Genomic DNA, 22,585 nt, shown 5'->3' with positions numbered 1-22,585 from the left:
CGGCCCACCGCCCCGCCGCTCTTACCTGCCCGGGCCCGGCTGAGGTCAACGTATTTGCTAGAGATATTTGTGTTTTGGCTAGTCACAGTTGTGAATCAAAGTAGCATAGAGGGTTAATATTTCCCCTGCCAAGCACATATGAAACATGCAAATGACAGATGTTTTTAAATGTAAATGGGAAAGTGGGTTACTGCTTTTAACGCAGAGATCCTTTTGTTACTTGCTGTTCATAAATTATAATCCTTCTAATATAGCCAGGTGAGCTATGAGATACGCTTGGGTCCTACATCTTGTAACCCTTACTGCCTTATGTACCACATCCTACACATTGATTTACACATATATCTTGTGAATGTATAATGTGTACATGTGATGTAAGGCAATTTGACACCCTGCATTGGGATGAGTAGCGCTATAGCACTGCAAAAGAAATAAAACTAAATATTGTGTATAAATTGTTAATTGTGTAAATACTGGGATAGACCAAACATCTGACATTCTTACAGTACATGCATATCTCTTATATATAGGGACTGAAAGTAATCAAAAACATGCCTCTCTTAAGTACCTGTGAAGTGATAAGATGTGTGACTTTGTATCCCCTCCAATTAGGTGTAAGGCTCCTGATAGCTCCCAGCCAGGATACTGAAACAAAAGGTGGCCTGATGGCCCATTAACATCGGCCTTTGTTACGGGTCCAGCTGGAATCTGATAAGCCCCCTCCCTGTCTGCATGTTGCTGCTTGGAATGAAAGCAGGCTACGTGCAGGCACTGCTGAATGTGTCCCAGTGTCTGAAAAGTACACCAGGACAAGTTTAGCATATTTCTGCGTGGTCCATACTTTTGGCAGGGGAGACGGTGTTCACCCTGTGAAAAGAGTGGGTAGACATCATCTCAACTTGTGCCCTGCTTATATGGATATACATATAAACAGATCATCCCAGCAAACACTGTTTGTTCATACTGGCACTTTCTCTGGGCGGCAAACGTATACATAAAAATGCATAATGAAAATTATTCTCACAAGAACAAGTAATTTTAAAACATTTATTTTCCTAACATCCGAGTCTGGTGGCTTATTGGACTAATGCGTATAAAATGAGTACTATTGAGTTAAGTAACAATAAACATCTGTCATTCAGCGCCAAGATGCCCTTTCTGGGTGAACGTGCGCTTTACAAAATACACGTTATGTTACGATACAATACTCCATCATCAAATTAAATCAGAAAAGATTCAACCCCTAAGACATTTCACTTTTCTATTAAAATCTTATTGGCAAGTTACACCAGTATAAATGGCTCTCACTCTTATATATATATATATATATATATATATATATATATATATATATATATATATATATATATATATATATATATATTACCTACTGGCGGTCGCCAGTAGGTAGTTATAGTTAGGACCACGTTTCCATAGGAAAACCTCAACATTCTATTTTGAATAACTTTGGCGCCGGTCGACGAATCCTCGCGAATTTCTCAAAATAGGTGGGGCGCTACGCTCCGCTCCTACCCTGAAAGTCTCGGGGGGATTCGTCAAGCGGGGGCTGAGATAAAAGGGGGGTCCCAAAACGCGTTTTTCCCATGCATTTTTCCATAGGACCTTTAGAACGAGCTACAGCCCGAACGGCTGAACAGAATTACTAGAAATTTGGCAGAGAGGTAGTCCCTAGGTCAAGGAAGTGCCTTTTGTAGGTTTGGTGTAAATCTGTTCAGTAGATTCTGAGAAAATAGCCTTTAAATCAATATATATATCTGAGCCCGCTTACGGTACGCTTACCGTACGCTTACGGTAAGCGTACGGTGGCGTGCGCGAGCGCGATTCTGATTGGCTCTTAGATCTTAGTAAACATTCGAATCGGCAGAAACCAGGAAGCGGCGTCCGCCATTTTGTCTACCGCACTGAGTGTTATGTATCAAACATGATGGCCAAAAACATGTTACGGGGATGTTTTGACAACTCCCTCTCACATAGTCATGTTGAGGGAGTCCCCAAACATCCCCCAAGAGCAAAAACGGCATTATTTTTTTTTCGGCAATTTCGCGGGGTACGCTTACCGTACGCTTACCGTAAGCGTACGGTAAAAAAATAAAAATAAAAAAAACACTATCCACACTTTCTCCACCCCTTGTGCAAATGGTTGCCGAAGGCCACCAGTTGTGCATGGCTTATCAGAGCACAGAAAATTTTCCCAAAAAATTTCAACAGATTACCTATCACAAGGAAGCGCATAATATGTCCTCCATGTGCGCACGGTGCGCGAAGCGCATCGTGCGTACATGGCCCATCTAGCGTAACGTGGGCACGGCACTAACTGCGTAAAGTGGGTGCGCGGTGCGCGAAGCGCACCGCGTGCTCACTGTGCGCGCACGGTGCGCGAAGCGCACCGTGCGCGCACGGAACGAACTGCGTTAAGTGGGCGCGCACGCCACGAATGGCGTAAAGTCACTTAGCATTTAAAAAACCGTACAAATTCACTGAAAAAACCATAGGTTTCACACACGTTATAGTTAGGAATTAGCATTTAAAAAACCTTGCAAATTCACTGAAAAAACCATAGGTTTCACACATGTTATAGTTAGCGGAAATTTTACTGATAAAAAACCAATGAAATTGCCCCGTTATAGTTAGTGCTGGCAACTATAACTCACGCGACCGCAATCTTCTGCTGATGACATATGTGTCTTTATGAAAAAAAAATATTTGTAATATATGTATAGCTAAAAATGTATGGAAGAAGACATGGGCAAATAAGTGTCTAAATACAGTATTAGCATCAGCAGAGGATTGCGGTCGCGTGAGTTATAGTTGCCAGCACTAACTATAACGGGGCAATTTCATTGGTTTTTTATCAGTAAAATTTCCGCTAACTATAACATGTGTGAAACCTATGGTTTTTTCAGTGAATATATATATATATATATATATATATATATATATATATGTGTGTGTATATATATATATATGTATGTATATACATACATATATGTATATATATATGTATATATATATTTATTTTTTTCTTTTGACGAAGGCCAGTATGGCCGAAACGCGTTTGTCTGCCAAGGGAGCGGAATAAAGCAACTTTGAAATCATGGAGAAGTGTGCGCCACGCTTTTTGTAAAAAAGTGCATTTGGAGAAATATATATATATATATTATCTACTGGCGGTCGCCAGTAGATAGTTATAGTTAGGACAGAGTTTCCACAGGAAATCTGAAAATTCTATTTTGAATAACTTTGGCGCCGGTTGACGAATCCTCGCAAAATTTTCAAAACTAATGGGGCGCTCCGCTCAGCTCCTACCCTAAAAGTCTCGGGGTGATTCGTCAAGTGGGGGCCGAGAAAAAAGGGGGGTCCCAAAACGCGTTTTCCCCATGCATTTTCCCATAGGACCTTTAGTCGAAGGTACAGCCCGAACGGCTGAACAGAATTACTTGAAATTTGGCAAAGAGGTAGTCCTCAGGTCAGGCATGTGCCTTTTGCATGTATGGTGTCAATCTGTTCAGTAGTTCCTGAGAAAATTGCAGTTAAAAGCACATAAATATCTATAAGCGCGCACGGTGCGCGCACCGTGCGCGAGCGTAATTCTGATTGGTGGTTACATGTCAGTCAACATTCGAATCGGCCGAAATCAGGAAGTGTCGGCCGCCATTTTGTGTGTTTTGTGTGTGACAGTGAAAAAGAAAGGTGGAGAACGTGAAAAGGGGGCAGGGTAGAGAGTTCCTGACCCCCTAGCCTTTGTTAGGGGGTCCCTGAAGGACCCCGAAGGGTAAAAAAAACATTTTTTATTTTTTTAAAAAATCGCGGGGTGCGCGCACCGTGAGCGCACGGCGGCAAAATATTTGTAAAAAAAATAGAATTAAAAATCAAGTGTAAATGTTTAGATGTTGGTTGGCTCTAAAAAGAGCCGTTGTGTTAATTGAGGAACAGAGGAACAAAAAAAAAAATGAAAAAAATTATGGGGTGGGGCATGTGTGCTGCTGTATCCTGGTCTCTATTAGGTTAATGCTGGTGTCACCATAACGGAGAACAGCATTGCACATATTGCACCGTATATGAACCCTCTGGAACAGAGGGTGCAGATCCAGAGGTCTAGAAGCAGGCGAAGCTGCGTCCGCAGATGAAGTGCTCGGCTGAGCTGCTGGCTGAGCTGCTGGAGGGTTGTCTCTTGCAGCTCGAGTACACTCCCGAGCATAAGCCACAGGATGTACTCCTCTAAAGTGTCTTAGCATAGAGTAAATACTAAAAGAGTATTTTTTTTTAGGATCTCCTCTTGATAAGACCACTCCACAAACAGTGCAGGTGACTTTAGGAGCATTCACCTTCTTCTGGCCGTCTGCAAAAGTAAAAAATTTCCGAATAAACGGTCTCCTCCTCACTCCCTGAAGATGACTACTGCTCTTCCATTTTCAAGTACTGGAGTACTGGAAAAGCTGTTCAGCTCCTTCTCCCAGGAAATCAGAAGAAATAATGAGGGGAGTGGGTGTGGTGTTGGAAGATTCTGGAGCTGAAACTACTATGAACCAATGAAAAGTGTTGTTTTGTAATCACATGACTTGCCGTGCGTGCACCGTGCGCGCACGAAGCACGTGCGCATGCGTGCATGGAGCACGCGCGCATGCGCGTACGGAGCACGCGCGCACGGAGCACGCACGATGTACGCATGCGCACATGGAGCACGTACGCATGCGCACACGGAGCACGCACGCATGCGCACATCGTGCGCGCGGGGTATGCGCACGGTACGCGCACGGTGCGCGCACCCCCCGCGACAGAAGATAGCCAAAGAGAAAAGTTAAGAATGTGAAAACAAGTAACGGAAGACACTTCCTAACGCCCTAGGCCTTGTCACAGTGTCTCAAAAGGGCCCTCAAGAGGAAAAAAAATGCTTTTGATTTTGCTGGTGTGCGCACCGTCAAAAACTCTAAAAAAAAATAAACAACAAAAAAACAAACAAAAAAAATAAAATTATTCAACTGTTTATAAGTTTATAGAAGATAATAAATATGCTGTTCAACTTTATCCAAATTCAAAATAAAAAAGAGCTGAGCCATTCCATATTACAGGATACAGTCAATCTATAACTATATACATAGGTAGTTTATTATAAAATAAATATATAAAAAATATAATAATACATACATAAATTAGCATTTAAAAAACCTTACAAATTCACTAAAAAACCATAGGTTTCACACACGTTATAGTTAGGAATTAGCATTTAAAAAACCTTGCAAATTCACTGAAAAAACCATAGGTTTCACACATGTTATAGTTAGCTGGACATTTCACTCGTAAAAAACCATTGAAATTCCCCCGTTATAGTTAGTTCAGCTAACTATAACTCGCGCGACCGCAATCCACTGCTGATGACGTCACATATTACATCACTCATGACATGGTCAGTGACATCACTCATGACATCACTGATGACATCTCAAATGACATCACTGATGACATCACTGATGACATCATCCAGTGAATATGTGTCTTTCTGATTAATAAATATTTTTTATATAAGTATATCTAAAGGTTAATGGAAGAAAAAATGGGTAAATAAGTGTCTAAATGGCTGTTTTTCTTTTGTAAAATGAATTGTATAACTGACTTATTAACAGTATCTTAGTGAATACAAGTATTAGTGAGTAATGTTTAAATATTTAAATATCTGTATCAGTGTCTCACTTTGTGGATAAGTGGCTGCAGGGGTTGGAGAGTAGCTACATGAGTGTGTATATGGGTTATTAGTTCCTTTTTAGAGTATCAGTATGAGTGTCTGTATGGTTCAGTGGGGGATGTTACTTAGCGTATGGACGCATGAATGAGTGACTCACTGTTTTTATGTATTTTGAAGACAGTATGTGAGCAGGACAGTATGGGTGGATGAGTGTGTGTATGGGTGAGTAAGAGAGTGAATGACTGTCTCAATAGTGTCTTTATGAGTAAGTCCATATGTTTTGAACTAGTATATGTGAGTATTGATGTATATAAGTGAGGATATATGAGAGTGAGAGATTGGAAGAGATCCTGTATAAATAAGTATGTGTTTCTATAAGTGATTGTTTTAGAGAGTAAGTATGTGTACGTTTCTGTAGAAGTAAGTGTACTGGTGTGTGTATAGATGTACATGCAAGTAAATGGATGTTTATTTGCATGTGAGTAACTCTATGTATGAGTGTAGGTGTGTAACAGGATGTATAGGTGTATGAGTACATATGATGACTGAGTACATGTATGAGTGACTATATAGAAGTGTTGATGAATGAGTGGATGCGTATGTAGATTTTGGAATTACTGAATAGGTTGTTCTAACTGGTATTGGTATCTCTATAGTTTTCAAAATGTGTGTATCAAAGTTTATATTAGGATAAGAGTAGGTCTGCCACTCTTACACAAGGATGATGTCATCAGTGATGTCATTTGAGATGTCATCAGTGATGTCATGAGTGATGTCACTGACCATGTCATGAGTGATGTAATATGTGACGTCATCAGCAGTGGATTGCGGTCGCGCGAGTTATAGTTAGCTGAACTAACTACAACGGGGGAATTTCAATGGTTTTTTACGAGTGAAATGTCCAGCTAACTATAACATGTGTGAAACCTATGGTTTTTTCAGTGAATATATATATACATATATATATATTGCGTATGAGAGTTCTGTGAAGAGCCGCTCACCCTCCTGACGACGCCGGTGCCAGCAGCGGACACAGTACCGCTATTATTATTTTCCAAAGAATTCGTTATCCAAATTTCCAGAATAACTCCCAGCGGCACACCAAAGGACGAGTTCAATAAGAATTTATTGCCTCAAAAACAAAACAGTACGACGCGTTTCGGCGAAGCCTTTGTCAAGCAATTGACCTGAGCCCAATTCCCATAAAAATAGGGGTTACGGTTTATAGACAGTGAAACAAGGCACTCACGGAAACCAGACTGAGATTTTTTTTGCACATGATTACTTCATAATTGAATAAAAAGAAGATAAATTAAATACATAAATGATGCGCAATCTATGCTGCGTACTTCTAAAATTGCGGTCAGTGCAATAGTCGTATTCCCATATATACAGTGTTCCACGGAAAAACCTATGTGAAGGAAGCATATGACTATAAACATAATGGTTTAAAATTAATATCCTTAGTGCAAATTTGCAATTACAATCATCGCATACTTATCACAAACCATTGTTGATAATCATATCTAAAAATCCATACAAATCGCATATTGCGCCAGAAAGCAAAGGGTGATGTACCCAGTGAAACAACGTATCGTAAAGAGATATTTGGGGAATTACAAATACTGGTTGCAAGTGCAGAATATGTTTACCAATCAAGGGTGATGTACCCAACATATGAGAAATACATATATCATTTATGAATTCATTGGTGCAAAATATGTTTTCCGATAAATTGTGCCTATAAAATAATCATAGATGGTTAATACAACAGAATATTACAATCAAATCGTTGAGCGGAAAGTGGACCTGTGCATAAAGGATAATGTATCCAATTATTCCTATGTAGCAAATCATAGTATATAATATACGAACAGATATATATAATATATAGTTTCATATTCATAGTTATGTACTGTCCAAGAGGTACATCCCGTTCATATTATATGCCATAACCATCAAAATAACCTGGTAGTTCCACTGTCAAGAAAGGGGCAAAGGTGTACTTCTGTTGAAATTGAGAATATTTACAGTGATTTTACAGTGTCGAAATATAAAGAGTGAAAGAATGTGTGTAATAGTAATTATAAATGAAATTCTAAGAGAAGAGAAGAGAGTGAGTTTGGGTAAAGCCAAATGCACCGAAATCCCAGCATTCAGACTTCCTCCACTACTCTTAGTGTGGTCAAGAGAGGTACAATGTTGGCTGTTAAAATCTTACTCATGGACCCCAAGAACCTATACCCATCAATTTAGTCACTGTCTTGATCATCTCTATAATAAAAGTGAAATAAGGTGATATAGACCAGCGAAAGCTGAGCAGACATTAGGAAAAAGAGGAGAAATGGAAGCATTAGATGTGGTTATCTATGACCTATATGGGTTGCCAATTCTTTGCCATAGTTCATACCATATGGGATTTTCGTATTCAGATCTATGATGTATTTAGATTCTGTGATACGTAAAAGTTTATCTCGGTCACCTCCTCTGGGGTGCGGTAAAATCCTGTCAATCCCATAGAATCTGAGAAGATCTGCATTACCCTGATGTTTTTCTTGAAAATGTCTTGTGACAGGGTAATTCAGATCCGCATTGGTGACTGCCCTCATGTGTTGTAGCACTCGTAATTTTAGTTGTAATTTTGTGCTACCCACGTAGCTAAGACCACAGGGACACTCTAAGACGTAGATGCTAAACTCACTGGTACAAGTTATGAATTTGTTGATTACTTTTTTCTTTTTTCTGTTCTGACCTGTGAAATAGCTGTCTCGATTCACACTGTTTTTACAGGCTTTGCAGGAATTACATTTCCTAAAACCCTTAGCCGTCCCCAACCAAGTGGGGGTGCTTGGTGTTTGCTGATAACTGTGGACCAGGTGATCTCGAAGTGATTTGGATTTCCTGTAGGTAATCGCCGGGGCTTTTCCCACATCCTGACCGATAATGGGATCCATCTCTATGAGTCCCCAATGTTTTTTTCATCACTCTCCTTAGCTGATTGGATCTTCCATTGAAGGTAGTGATAAGTCTTGGGGGCCCACTGCTGTCCATAGCCCGATTTTTTATTGAAAAAAGTGCTTCATTGCGGGTAAGGGCTTTAACTTTTTTATTTGCAGCTTCGATACTCTTATATTGATAGCCCCTTTGTCTGCATCTGTCTATCATGATCTGTTGTTCTTTCTCAAATTGGCTGTCGGTACTGCAATTCCTTCGAGCCCGAAGGAACTCCCCATAGGGAATACTATTTTTTAGGGGGGCAGGGTGATTGCTTCCGGCATGTAATAAAGTATTCCCAGCCGTTTTCTTGCGAAAAAGGCTCGTCGTCATTTTGCCTCCTATAATGGTAATGGCAACATCAAGAAACTCACAGTAGGGCCGACTAATAGAATGGGTGAATTTGAGGTTAAGATCATTGTTGCCAAGTTCTTGTATGAACTCCAAGGCCAAATTAGCTGGGCCATCCCAGATCAGGAACAGGTCGTCAATATACCTGATCCAGATGGGGATGTGTTCAGTATACCTGTCGTTTGCCTCCACCCAGACTACACGCTCCTCCCACCAGCCTAGAAAAAGATTTGCCAGACTGGGGGCAAAGCATGTACCCATCGCAGTTCCTGCTTTCTGGCGATAGAGAGTCTTATCAAAAAGAAAGATGTTTTCATTCAAGCAGTAAAGCATCATCGTTCTTAACATTTGCGTGTGATCCCATAGGGAGATGTGTCTTTCCTTTAGAAAATACATACATGCTTCTACTCCTTTAGTTTGTTCCATACAAGTGTATAATGAACATACATCAAGTGCTATCATGTGATAGCTATCCTCCCACGTGATGTCGTGAATACGACGTAAGAAATCTGTGCTATCGCGACAGTAAGATCTTAATCTGGTGACATGTGGTGACAGGAAGTAATCCAGAAAGATAGAGGTGTTTTCTAGCAATCCTCCATTAGAGGATACTATCGGCCTACCTGGTGGTCTAGTGGATGTTTGTGTATCTTGGGGAGTAGATAGAAACAGGGAATGCGTGGATTATCAGTTTTCAGAAAGAGAAATTCAGCCCTGTCCAACATCCTCATTTCCCACCAGCCCTTCAACAAATCATAATACTTTTGGATTGATATTCTGTATGTGTCCCAGTTAATCTCTTCATAGCACAGAGTGTCAGATAATTGTCTGAGTGCTTCCTGATTATATTGTTCCACATTCATAATGACAACATTGCCACCCTTGTCTGAGGGTTTTATGATAATACTCTTATCATCCATTAAAGTCTTTAATGCATTCCTTTGAGGGATGGATAGGTTGTCAAATTTTGATGTCGAGTGTTGTTCCCTCATTTTCTTAATTTCCTGTGTCATGACATTACTGAAGGCTTCAATGTTATCATATGGAACGTTCGGGTTGAAAGTTGATTTAGGTCTCATTCCGGTGTGGTAGGTTGCACCTGGCTGGAGGCCTAACGTTGTCAAAGTGCTACTTTTTTCTCTGGGAGAACAGTCATTCATATCTTCCTCCATTTGATGTAACTCTAATTGGAAATTAGCGTCTTCTAGATTTAGATTAGATGCTTCCTCTGTGAGATTACATCCAAGTCTTGGCATCTTCGTTTTAATGGCAGTTTTGTGTATCTTCATCAATTTGAGCTTCCGTATGTATAAGAACAAGTCGATGCGTGTAGAGACAAAGTCCATATCATTGTTAGGGCAAAAAGACAAACCTAATTGTAACAACGATTTTTCTTGCTCCGTAATTTCTCTAGAGGATAGATTATCACTGAGAGGTTGGTGACACTTGAGGATAAAGCCACTGTACTGCTGGGGCCAGTTCTACCTCCTCTTCTGTTTTTTATTCGTCGTTTTTCCTGAATGTTCCTCTTCCTCTTCCTCTTCTTGCTCCTCTGCCTCTTCCCCTCTTTCCTTGTGGTTTCTCTTCCTGTTCCTTCTTCTGTTTCAATATTTGGAACTCGTGGAGGAAGGTAAGAGGTCTTGTGCCTAAAGGGATACTTCTGGCTTCTGTATCAGAACTTAGTTCAGAGCTCGAATCCGTTGATACAATCGTTTGTTCCCTTTGTTTCTGTATGACATGTAGGTTCCTTTGTGCCCAATCAAATCTCTTTGCGTATGTCAGAATACGCCCTTCGGCATAGTCTTTCTTGTCTCTCAAAAATTTGCGTTGTTTTTTCGCTTTTATGGCATCCTCATAATTCTTCAATTTGGTTTCCAAATGTTTCTCAAAGTCTGTGACTGTTTTATCGTTTTTTAATTTGCTCAATTCTTCTCTTATTTCTGCAAGTTCCTTTCTGGTATTATCCAAATCAATTTGTGCATACCTGACCAGTATTTCCAGCATACCCCTGCACGTTTTAGCCATAAATGTTGCCCACTCTTTTAATAAGTCGGGGTTGGGATTCTCATATGTGGGGATAATTGAGATTCGAAATCCCCGTGGTACCCTATTGACTTCAATATAATTGGTTAGCGACGTGATTTCCCACCATTTATTGATCTCTCTTTTGGTTAGGTTTTCAAGGAGAAATAATTTCTGTTTAACTGATGGTTCCGTCAGGGTACTTCCACTGCTGGATGGCAGTTCTATTTGTTCTGTTCCCAGACTTTCATCAAAGAGCGAAAGAGCTTCCACTTTCCTCGATGTCTCCCATTCACTCATAGTAATGTGAAAAGTGTAGTTATTTGCGTGTCCTACGACGCCCTCGCTTGAATCCTAGCGTGGGCGCTGCGTCTGCTCCTATTCCTTTAGCAATACATGTGTGATTACGAAAGGCAGCTGCAGCACTGAACGAGCATGACTGTTGGCACCATCAAAGAAAACCCCCAACCTCCGGTGCGATCTTCCGATACGGCTCCCAGTCCACCCCCAGTGCCCGCTTACCCTACTTGTCACACGATTGTAGATATGGAGCGGCGGGAACAGCTTCTTAAGTTGCGTACGAGAGTTCTGTGAAGAGCCGCTCAACCTCCTGACGACGCCAGTGCCAGCAGCGGACACAGTACCGCTATTATTATTTTCCAAAGAAGTCGTTATCCAAATTTCCAGAATAACTCCCAGCGGCACACCAAAGGACGAGTTCAATAAGAATTTATTGCCTCAAAAACAAAACAGTACGACGCGTTTCGGCGAAGCCTTTGTCAAGCAATTGACCTGTGCCCAATTCCCCATAGAAATAGGGGTTACGGTTTATAGACAGTGAAACAATACTATCAGGATAGAGGCACTCACGGAAAACAGACTAAGATTTTTTTTGCACATGATTACTTCATAATTGAATAAAAAGAAGATAAATCAAATACATAAATGATGCGTAATCTATGCTGCGTACTTCTAAAATTGCGGTCATTGCAATAGTCGTATTTCCATATATACAGTGTTCCACGGGACAACCTATGTGAAGGAAGCATATGACTATAAACATAATGGTTTAAAATTAATATCCTTAGTGCAAATTTGCAATTACAATCATTGCATACTTATCACAAACCATTGTTGATAATCATATCTAAAAATCCATACAAATTGCATATTGCGCCAGAAAGCAAAGGGTGATGTACCCAGTGAAACAACGTATCGTAAAGAGATATTTGGGGAATTACAAATACTGGTTGCAAGTGCAGAATATGTTTACCAATCAAGGGTGATGTACCCAACATATGAGAAATACATATATCATTTATGAATTCGTTGGTGCAAAATATGTTTTCCGATAAATTGTGCCTATTAAATAATCATAGATGGTTAATACAACAGAATATTACAATCAAATCGTTGAGCGGAAAGTGGACCTATGCATAAAGGATAAAGGTTGTTACAATTAGGTTTGTCTTTCTGCCCTAACAATGATATGGACTTTGTCTCTACACACATCGACTTGTTCTTATACATACGGAAGCTCAAATTGATGAAGATACACAAAACTGCCATTAAAACGAAGATGCCAAGACTTGGATGTAATCTCACAGAGGAAGCATCTAATCTAAATCTAGAAGACGCTAATTTCCAATTAGAGTTACATCAAATGGAGGAAGATATGAATGACTGTTCTCCCAGAGAAAAAAGTAGCACTTTGACAACGTTAGGCCTCTAGCCAGGTGCAACCTACCACACCGGAATGAGACCGAAATCAACTTTCAACCCGAACGTTCCATATGATAACATTGAAGCCTTCAGTAATGTCATGACACAGGAAATTAAGAAAATGAGGGAACAACACTCGACATCAAAATTTGACAACCTATCCATCCCTCAAAGGAATGCATTAAAGACTTTAATGGATGATAAGAGTATTATCATAAAACCCTCAGACAAGGGTGGCAATGTTGTCATTATGAATGTGGAACAATATAATCAGGAAGCACTCAGACAATTATCTGACACTCTGTGCTATGAAGAGATTAACTGGGACACATACAGAATATCAATCCAAAAGTATTATGATTTGTTGAAGGGCTGGTGGGAAATGGGGATGTTGGACAGGGCTGAATATCTCTTTCTGAAAACTGATAATCCATGCATTCCCTGTTTCTATCTACTCCCCAAGATACACAAACATACCACTAGACCACCAGGTAGGCCGATAGTATCCTCTAATGGAGGATTGCTAGAAAACACCTCTATCTTTCTGGATTACTTCCTGTCACCACATGTCACCAGATTAAGATCTTACTGTCGCGATAGCACAGATTTCTTACGTCGTATTCACGACATCACGTGGGAGGATAGCTATCACATGATAGCACTTGATGTATGTTCATTATACACTTGTATGGAACAAACTAAAGGAGTAGAAGCATGTATGTATTTTCTAAAGGAAAGACACATCTCCCTATGGGATCACACGCAAATGTTAAGAACGATGATGCTTTACTGCTTGAATGAAAACATCTTTCTTTTTGATAAGACTCTCTATCGCCAGAAAGCAGGAACTGCGATGGGTACATGCTTTGCCCCCAGTCTGGCAAATCTTTTTCTAGGCTGGTGGGAGGAGCGTGTAGTCTGGGTGGAGGCAAACGACCGGTATACTGAACACATCCCCATCTGGATCAGGTATATTGACGACCTGTTCCTGATCTGGGATGGCCCAGCTAATTTGGCCTTGGAGTTCATACAAGAACTTGGCAACAATGATCTTAACCTCAAATTCACCCATTCTATTAGTCGGTCCTACTGTGAGTTTCTTGATGTTGCCATTACCATTATAGGAGGCAAAATGACGACGAGCCTTTTTCGCAAGAAAACGGCTGGGAATACTTTATTACATGCCGGAAGCAATCACCCTGCCCCCCTAAAAAATAGTATTCCCTATGGGGAGTTCCTTCGGGCTCGAAGGAATTGCAGTACCGACAGCCATTTTGAGAAAGAACAACAGATCATGATAGACAGAGTCAGGCAAAGGGGCTATCAATATAAGATTATCGAAGCTGCAAATAAAAAAGTTAAAGCCCTTACCCGCAATGAAGCACTTTTTTCAATTAAAAATCGGGCTATGGACAGCAGTGGGCCCCCAAGACTTATCACTACCTTCAATGGAAGATCCAATCAGCTAAGGAGAGTGATGAAAAAACATTGGGGACTCATAGAAATGGATCCCATTATCGGTCAGGATGTGGGAAAAGCCCCGGCGATTACCTACAGGAAATCCAAATCACTTCGAGATCACCTGGTCCACAGTTATCAGCAAACACCACGCACCCCCACTTGGTTGGGGACGGCTAAGGGTTTTAGGAAATGTAATTCCTGCAAAGCCTGTAAAAACAGTGTGAATCGAGACAGCTATTTCACAGGTCAGAACAGAAAAAAGAAAAAAGTAATCAACAAATTCATAACTTGTACCAGTGAGTTTAGCATCTACGTCTTAGAGTGTCCCTGTGGTCTTAGCTACGTGGGTAGCACAAAATTACAACTAAAATTACGAGTGCTACAACACATGAGGGCAGTCACCAATGCGGATCTGCTTCCATTTCTCCTCTTTTTCCTAATGTCTGCTCAGCTTTCGCTGGTCTATATCACCTTATTTCACTTTTATTATAGAGATGATCAAGACAGTGACTAAATTGATGGGTATAGGTTCTTGGGGTCCATGAGTAAGATTTTAACAGCCGACCCTGTACCTCTCTTGACAACACTAAGAGTAGTGGAGGAAGTCTGAATGCCGGGATTTCGGTGCATTCGGCTTTACCCAAACTCACTCTCTTCTCTTCTCTTAGAATTTCATTTATAATTACTATTACACACATTCTTTCACTCTTTATATTTCGACACTGTAAAATCACTGTAAATATTCTCAATTTCAACAGAAGTACACCTTTGCCCCTTTCTTGACAGTGGAACTACCAGGTTATTTTGATGGTTATGGCATATAATATGAACGGGATGTACCTCTTGGACAGTACATAACTATGAATATGAAACTATATATTATATATATCTGTTCGTATATTATATACTATGATTTGCTACATAGGAATAATTGGATACATTATCCTTTATGCACAGGTCCACTTTACGCTCAACGATTTGATTGTAATATTCTGTTGTATTAACCATCTATGATTATTTAATAGGCACAATTTATCGGAAAACATATTTTGCACCAATGAATTCATAAATGATATATGTATTTCTCATATGTTGGGTACATCACCCTTGATTGGTAAACATATTCTGCACTTGCAACCAGTATTTGTAATTCCCCAAATATCTCTTTACGATACGTTGTTTCACTGGGTACATCACCCTTTGCTTTCTGGCGCAATATTCGATTTGTATGGATTTTTAGATATGATTATCAACAATGGTTTGTGATAAGTATGCGATGATTGTAATTGCAAATTTGCACTAAGGATATTAACTTTAAACCATTATGTTTATAGTCATATGCTTCCTTCACATAGGTTGTCCCGTGGAACACTGTATATATGGGAATACGACTATTGCAATGACCGCAATTTTAGAAGTACGCAGCATAGATTGCGCATCATTTATGTATTTAATTTATCTTCTTTTTATTCAATTATGAAGTAATCATGTGCAAAAAAAATCTCAGTCTGTTTTCCGTGAGTGCCTCTATCCTGATAGTATTGTTTCACTGTCTATAAACCGTAACCCCTATTTCTATGGGGAATTGGGCACAGGTCAATTGCTTGACAAAGGCTTCGCCAAAACGCGTCGTACTGTTTTGTTTTTGAGGCAATAAATTCTTATTGAACTCGTCCTTTGGTGTGCCGCTGGGAGTTATTCTGGAAATTTGGATAACGACTTCTTTGGAAAATATATATATATATATATATTCACTGAAAAAACCATAGGTTTCACACATGTTATAGTTAGCGGAAATTTTACTGATAAAAAACCAATGAAATTCCCCCGTTATAGTTAGTGCAGGAAACTATAACTCACGCGACCGCAATCCTCTGCTGATGCTAATACTGTATTTAGACACTTATTTGCCCATGTCTTCTTCCATAAATTTTTAGCTATACATATATTACAAATATTTTTTTTTCATAAAGACACATATGTCATCACCAGAAGATTGCGGTCGCGTGAGTTATAGTTTCCTGCACTAACTATAACGGGGGAATTTCATTGGTTTTTTATCAGTAAAATTTCCGCTAACTATAACATGTGTGAAACCTATGGTTTTTTCAGTGAATTTGCAAGGTTTTTTAAATGCTAATTCCTAACTATAACGTGTGTGAAACCTATGGTTTTTTCAGTGAATTTGTACGGTTTTTTAAATGCTAAGTTACTTTACGCCATTCGTGGCGTGAGCGCCCACTTAACGCAGTTCGTTCCGTGCGCGCACAGTGAACACGCGGTGCGCTTTGCGCACCGCGCGCCCACTTTACGCAGTTAGTGCCGTGCACGCACGGTGGGCACGCGGTGCGCTACGCGCACAGCGTGCCCACGTTACGCTAGATGGGCCATGTACGCACGATGCGCTTCGCGCACCGTGCGCACATGGAGGACATATTATGCGCTTCCTTGTGATAGGTAATCTGTTGAAATTTTTTTGGGAAATGCTGTGATCTTATATGCCATGCACAAATGGTGGCCTTCGGCCACCATTTGCACACGGGGTGGAGAGAGTGTGGATTTTTTTTTTTTAATTTTTTTTACCGTACGCGTACTGGAAGCTTACGGTAAGCGTTATCGGCGAAATTTTCGAAAAATAAAAAATTACCGTTTTTTGCCTTGGGGGATCTTTGAAGACTCAACTAACATGGTTATGTGCATGGGCGCTGTCTAAACAGCCCCTTTATATGTTTTTGGCATTTGTTTATCAGCTCCCCCCTCAGAGTGCGAGAGAGAAAATGGCGGCCGCCGCTTCCTGGTTTCGACCGATTCGAATGTTTACTAAGATCTAAGGGCCAATCAGGATCGTGCTCGCGCACGCCACCGTACGCGTACGGTAAGCGCACCGTAAGCGCACCGTAAGCTGGCTCAGATATATATATTGATTTAAAGGCTATTTTCTCAGAATCTACTGAACAGATTTACACCAAACCTGCAAAAGGCACTTCCTTGACCTGAGGACTACCTCTCTGCCAAATTTCAAGTAATTCTGTTCAGCCGTTCGGGCTGTAGCTGTGTCTAAAGGTCCTATGGAAAAATGCATGGGAAAAACGCGTTTTGGGACCCCCCTTTTATCTCAGCCCCCGCTTGACGAATCCCCCCGAGACTTTCAGGGTAGGAGCGGAGCGTAGCGCCCCACCTATTTTGAAAAATTCGCAAGGATTCGTCGACCGGCGCAAAAGTTATTCAAAATAGAATGTTGCGGATTTCCTATGGAAACGTGGTCCTAACTATAACTACCTACTGGCGACCGCCAGTAGGTAATATATATATATATATATATATATGTATATATATATCTACAACAAAGGTTCGCTCCAAAGGAAGAGACGCCAGATAAGTTCATCTTGCCATCTTTTTAATGAAATGCAACAGACACGTGTGGTGGATGACCCGATTTCCTTCTTTAGCCATTTCAGCCAACGTTTTTCAGGTTTCCCCTTCTTCATGGGCATGCAGGCGTGCTAAATCGAGGCAAATTATGTGCTTCCTCATTATATTCCTGAACCTCCCCTCGTGGGCGTGGCCACTCCTGTGGCCTTCTGGTTCACGTAGTCTGCACTTAAAGTATTACTACAGTGAGCTTGCCAAGAGTTCGCTTTTTTCAAAATATATTAAAAAACCACAGTGGTTGAAAGACTCAGTCCCGCAACAAGTGCACTGCCCATAGCGCAATTTATTAGGCAATACCTCCCATCAAGTTAATGACCCCGTTTGGGATCATCACAGGCCCGCTCCTGGGGTGTATCATCTTCCTCGGTTGAGCAAGCCGCTCATAATCCACAACAAAGGTTCGCTACAAAGGAAGAGACGCCAGGTAAGTTCATCTTGCCATCTTTTTATATATATATATTCACTGAAAGAAACAAAGGTTACAGGGCCGTTATAGTTTGGCTCAGATTTCACTTGTACAAAACCAATGAAATTCAGCCATTATAGTTACCGGAGCTAACTGTTACTTACGCCCCGCAATGCACTGCTTATGACCTCACCTATTACATCACATCACTCATGACATGGTCAGTGACATCACTGATCACATCTCAAATAAGTGAATTTGTTAGGTTTTTTAAATGTTATTTCCTAACTGTAACCACTAACCATTGACACTGAGTGTGTGAGTGCATCAGTATCTTAGTGGGTGTTTGAGTAGGTTTATAAGGGGGTGTGAGAGAGTATGAGTGGAACTCTAAGTGGGTATATGAGTGTCTTAGTGGGTCTGTGAGTGGTTAGGCGGATCGGAGTTTACCTGCGTGCTCACCCCCAGACTTCATTCCTTAACCAGTAGTGAACCAGGAGGCTCATTTGCAGAGTGGTTGAGAAAAGGGCAGCCTCCAACCAGGACTGAGTAATCCAGCTGAGGGGGACTTACTTGTGGCAACAATTGGAGTTCTTGGCCCCCAACAATCCTCAGCAGCCAAGGGGATGTCATCCATCAACCAGTAGTGCGCCAGGAGGCCCCTGTGCCAAGTTGTTGAGAAAGGGGGCAGGTCCCCCGACTTCATCTCAGATATGCCAGTATGCCAGAAGGCCCTTGTGCCGAGTGGTTGAGAAAGGGGGCAAGACCTCTTCTGACGTCTCAGCAATCCAGTTGTGTGGGACTTACTTGTCACAACAGTAGGGGTTCTTGGGCCCCAACGACCCTCAGCAGCCAAGGGGACTTCATCCACCAACCAGTAGTACAACAGGAGGCCCCTGTGCAGAGTGGTTGAGAAAAGAGGCGGGCCTCTGATGTTTCAGCAATCCCACTGTGGAGGACTTACTGGTCACAACAATAGGGGTACTCGGCTCCCAACGACTCCCAGCAGCCTAGGAGACTTCATCCCCCAACCAGTAATGCACCAAGAGACCCCTGTGCAGAATGGTTGAGAACGGGAGTGCGGCCTCTGATGACATCTCAGCAATCCAGCTGTGAGGAACTTACTTGTGGCAACAATAGGGGTTCTTGGCCCCAACGACTAACAGCAGCCAAGGGGACTTCATCCCCCAACCAGTAGTATGCCAGGAGGCCTCGGTGCAGAGTGGTTGAGAAAGAGGGCAGGACCTCTGACGACGTCTCAGCAGTCCGGCTGTGGGGGACTTACTTGTGGCAACAATTGGGGTTCTTGACCCCCAACAACCCTCAGCAGCCAAGGGGACTTCATCCCTCAACCAGTAGAATGCCAAGAGGCCCCTGTGCAGAGTGGTTAAGAAAGGAGGAGGGAGCTCCAATGATGTTTCAGCAGTCCTGCTGTGGAGGTCTTAGTTGTGGCAACACTAGGGTTTTTTTTGCCCCCAACAACCCTCAGCAGCCATGAAGACTTCATTCCCCAACCAGTAGTGCACCAGGAGGCCCTCTGACGAGGTCTCTGCTATTCTCAGCAAGCTCATTTCTGACCTTTAATTTGCCCCTTTCTGCTTGTTTCTGATCTTTATTCTGCCTCTTTCTGCTCATTTCTGACCATTATTTTCACTTTCTGTTCATTTCTGACCTTTATTTTGCCTCTCTCTGCTTGTATCTCACCATTATCATGCCTCTTTCTGCTCGTTTCTCACCTTTAATCACCATCTTTCTGATTGTTTCTCCCCTTTTTTGCTTCTTTCTGCTTGTTGCTGTCCTTTATTTTGCCTCTTGCTGCTCATCTCTCACCTTTATCATCCCTCTTTGTGCTTGTTTCTCACCTCTATTCTGCCTCTTTCTGCTCATTTCTCACCTTTATCTTGCCTCTTTGTGCTAGTTTCTGACCTTTATTTTGCCCACCTTATTTTTCATACTTAACTGTGGGGTGGTGGGGGTCCGGGGGCTGCGGGGAAGGCCATACGGGCCCCCGCATTAATTTGATCTTTATCCCCGGGGAGGTGATGGTCCCAGGGTTTTCGGTAGAGGCTGTACAGGCCCCCCAACATTAATTTTAAGTTTAGCCCCAGAAAGGTGGCAGTCGCTGGTGCTGCGGGGAAGGCCATACGGGCCCCTGCATTAATTTGATCTTTATCCCCGGGGAGGTGACGGTCCCAGGGTTTGCGGTAGAGGCTGTACAGGCTCCCCTACATTAATTTTAAGTTTAGCCCCAGGAAGGTGGCAGTCGCTGGGGCTGCGGGGAAGCCCATGTTTATTTGACATTTGCCCTGGTGAGGTGGAGGATCCCAGGCCTTGGGGAGGTGGTAGTCCCCAGGGTGCGGGGGTGAAACACGGGCACCACCGCATACATTAAAATGAGTTCTCCGGAGAGGTGGCGGTCCCTGGGGCTTTTATAAGCCCTAGGAGGGGGTCTCTTTGCGCCCCCTTCTGCATATATTTGTGCATGTCCCCGGGACCTGGCCCACCTGGGGGCTAAACATTAGAGAAGCGTGTGAGCCTGCTCTTTTCTTTTTTTCATTTTGGTGGAGCCGAAATCCAGCATGGCTCCCACCACAAATTAATTTAAAAAATCCTTTTTTTAACCCAGATCGTCCCACCCCCACCAAGAGGTCTAGGCGATCAGGGTATTGCTACCCAAAATGGCAGTTCTACAATGATGTGTTTTAGCCAATATATTGGTAATTAATGTAAAAAAATGTTTGTTTCAGGCCTTCCATTGATTCAAATTCGTAAACATGAGCAAAACAGGTGGTAGCAGTGGATCTTTACCTCCTGACACAGTGTTGCTAACTACAAAATCTGATCCTTCAACAAAGGAAAATGTGTCATATGCTAAATTAATCCGAAAGAAAAGCTAATATGAACTGCCGCTGGACAGAAGAAAGGTTGAGACACTGCAGAAACACAGCAAGACGAAGAGATTTAAACTGATGGGTGAAGAGGATCAAATATTTTATCATAGTACCAAGAAGTGCTGCAAGCCGTATACAATGGAAAAAAGCCTGGAAAACATGTGTCAAAAAAGAGCAGAAGCCAGTGAATCACAACAGGAATCCGAGTCTTCTTACAAAGCGACGACAAACACTCCCAATGCCCATCCACTTTGAAGATTGATGGCTACCCCTTTTCCACCTCCAACAACTGATCAGAAAGCAGAGGATCTTCATTGTGTTATGTGTGGTTTTACCAGAACAAGGGCCAAAGGGATTTACGAAACTACAAAGTACAGAGCATGTGAGTCTCAAAGGGCAAACAAGTTTTTATCTGCAGCTAGTTTCTTCCAAGAATACGTTTTTAGCCGTGTAGCTGATCTAAACAGTGAGGTGAATGTATTTGCAGCGGATTTGTATGCCCACCCGAACTTCATGTGTGCATACATTTGAAAATCTGAATGTAGAATGAAATCCTAGCAGCAACGTAACCAAGTTTTCACTTTTTGAAAAAGCAAATGAAGTTTTAAAGCCACACTTGAGTCTTGACTACGGGTTCATACTCTGTGAGATCAGAGAAATAATGGTCAACATTGATGAAACTGTATTGATCCATAATAATGAAATTAAAATTGTTCTGGTGTGAATATACAACAGAATTCGTATTTGTCATTCTAACAAAAAGAACGAGCTACTTATGGTGTTCTCAGCTGATTTGTCTCCTGAAGTTCTTGCTGCCAAAATAAGATCATAAGATACAGTTAAATCAGCAGGAGCCATTTTAAGAAACATCTTGAAAGATTTAGATTTTGGACTTAATGACAAATTTTGTGATGCCCCAGAGCTTTGCAAATCATGGGAGTCAACAAGAATGCCTGAAGTTGTCTTAACATGTTTATATCATTGTTTAATATCAGCAAAACAAAACTTTTACAAACGAAATTTCTTGCTTTAAGAACAGAAGCTGACAACATTGATGATGGCTTTGAAAATATAAGCAAAGAAGAGGGAGATAATCCTATGAACATACAGGCTTATGCAGTGCAAATGTACTGTCTTTTCCAAATCATGTTTTATCACGGCAAAAAGAAAACTCCACTACGCAGGATGACTGCCCATGCAATCTATGACATGTGCAAAAGTAGAGAGCTAATCACTTCAATTAATAGGATTGGTGTATCAACAAGTTATAATGACATAGTATGGAGCAGGAACTTGTTAGCAGCTCATGCTGTAAAATATTGTGAATCCGACTGCACACCACTTCCAAGTCACTTTGCAAGGAAAGAATTTACAATTTCTGCTCTTGATAATTTCGATGTTGAAGACAGCACACATGGTAATGCAATTGTGCCTGTTCAGGACTGTACCAATGAAATAAATGCTGGAAAACAAGTTGTGCCCCCTGTAGGCATAAACATAAGATGCTGCAAACTTATAACCCAACTGCCTCGCCAAAGTGTGCAAAATCACCACAAGCCATCTACACGTCCCAGTCTACCAGAAGGTTTCAAAGTGGCTGAGGAT

The sequence above is a fragment of the Triturus cristatus genome, chromosome 1_2, assembly GCF_964204655.1.
Source record: "Triturus cristatus chromosome 1_2, aTriCri1.1, whole genome shotgun sequence".
Lineage (NCBI taxonomy): Eukaryota > Metazoa > Chordata > Amphibia > Caudata > Salamandridae > Triturus > Triturus cristatus.
This window is presented reverse-complemented; position numbering follows the sequence as displayed.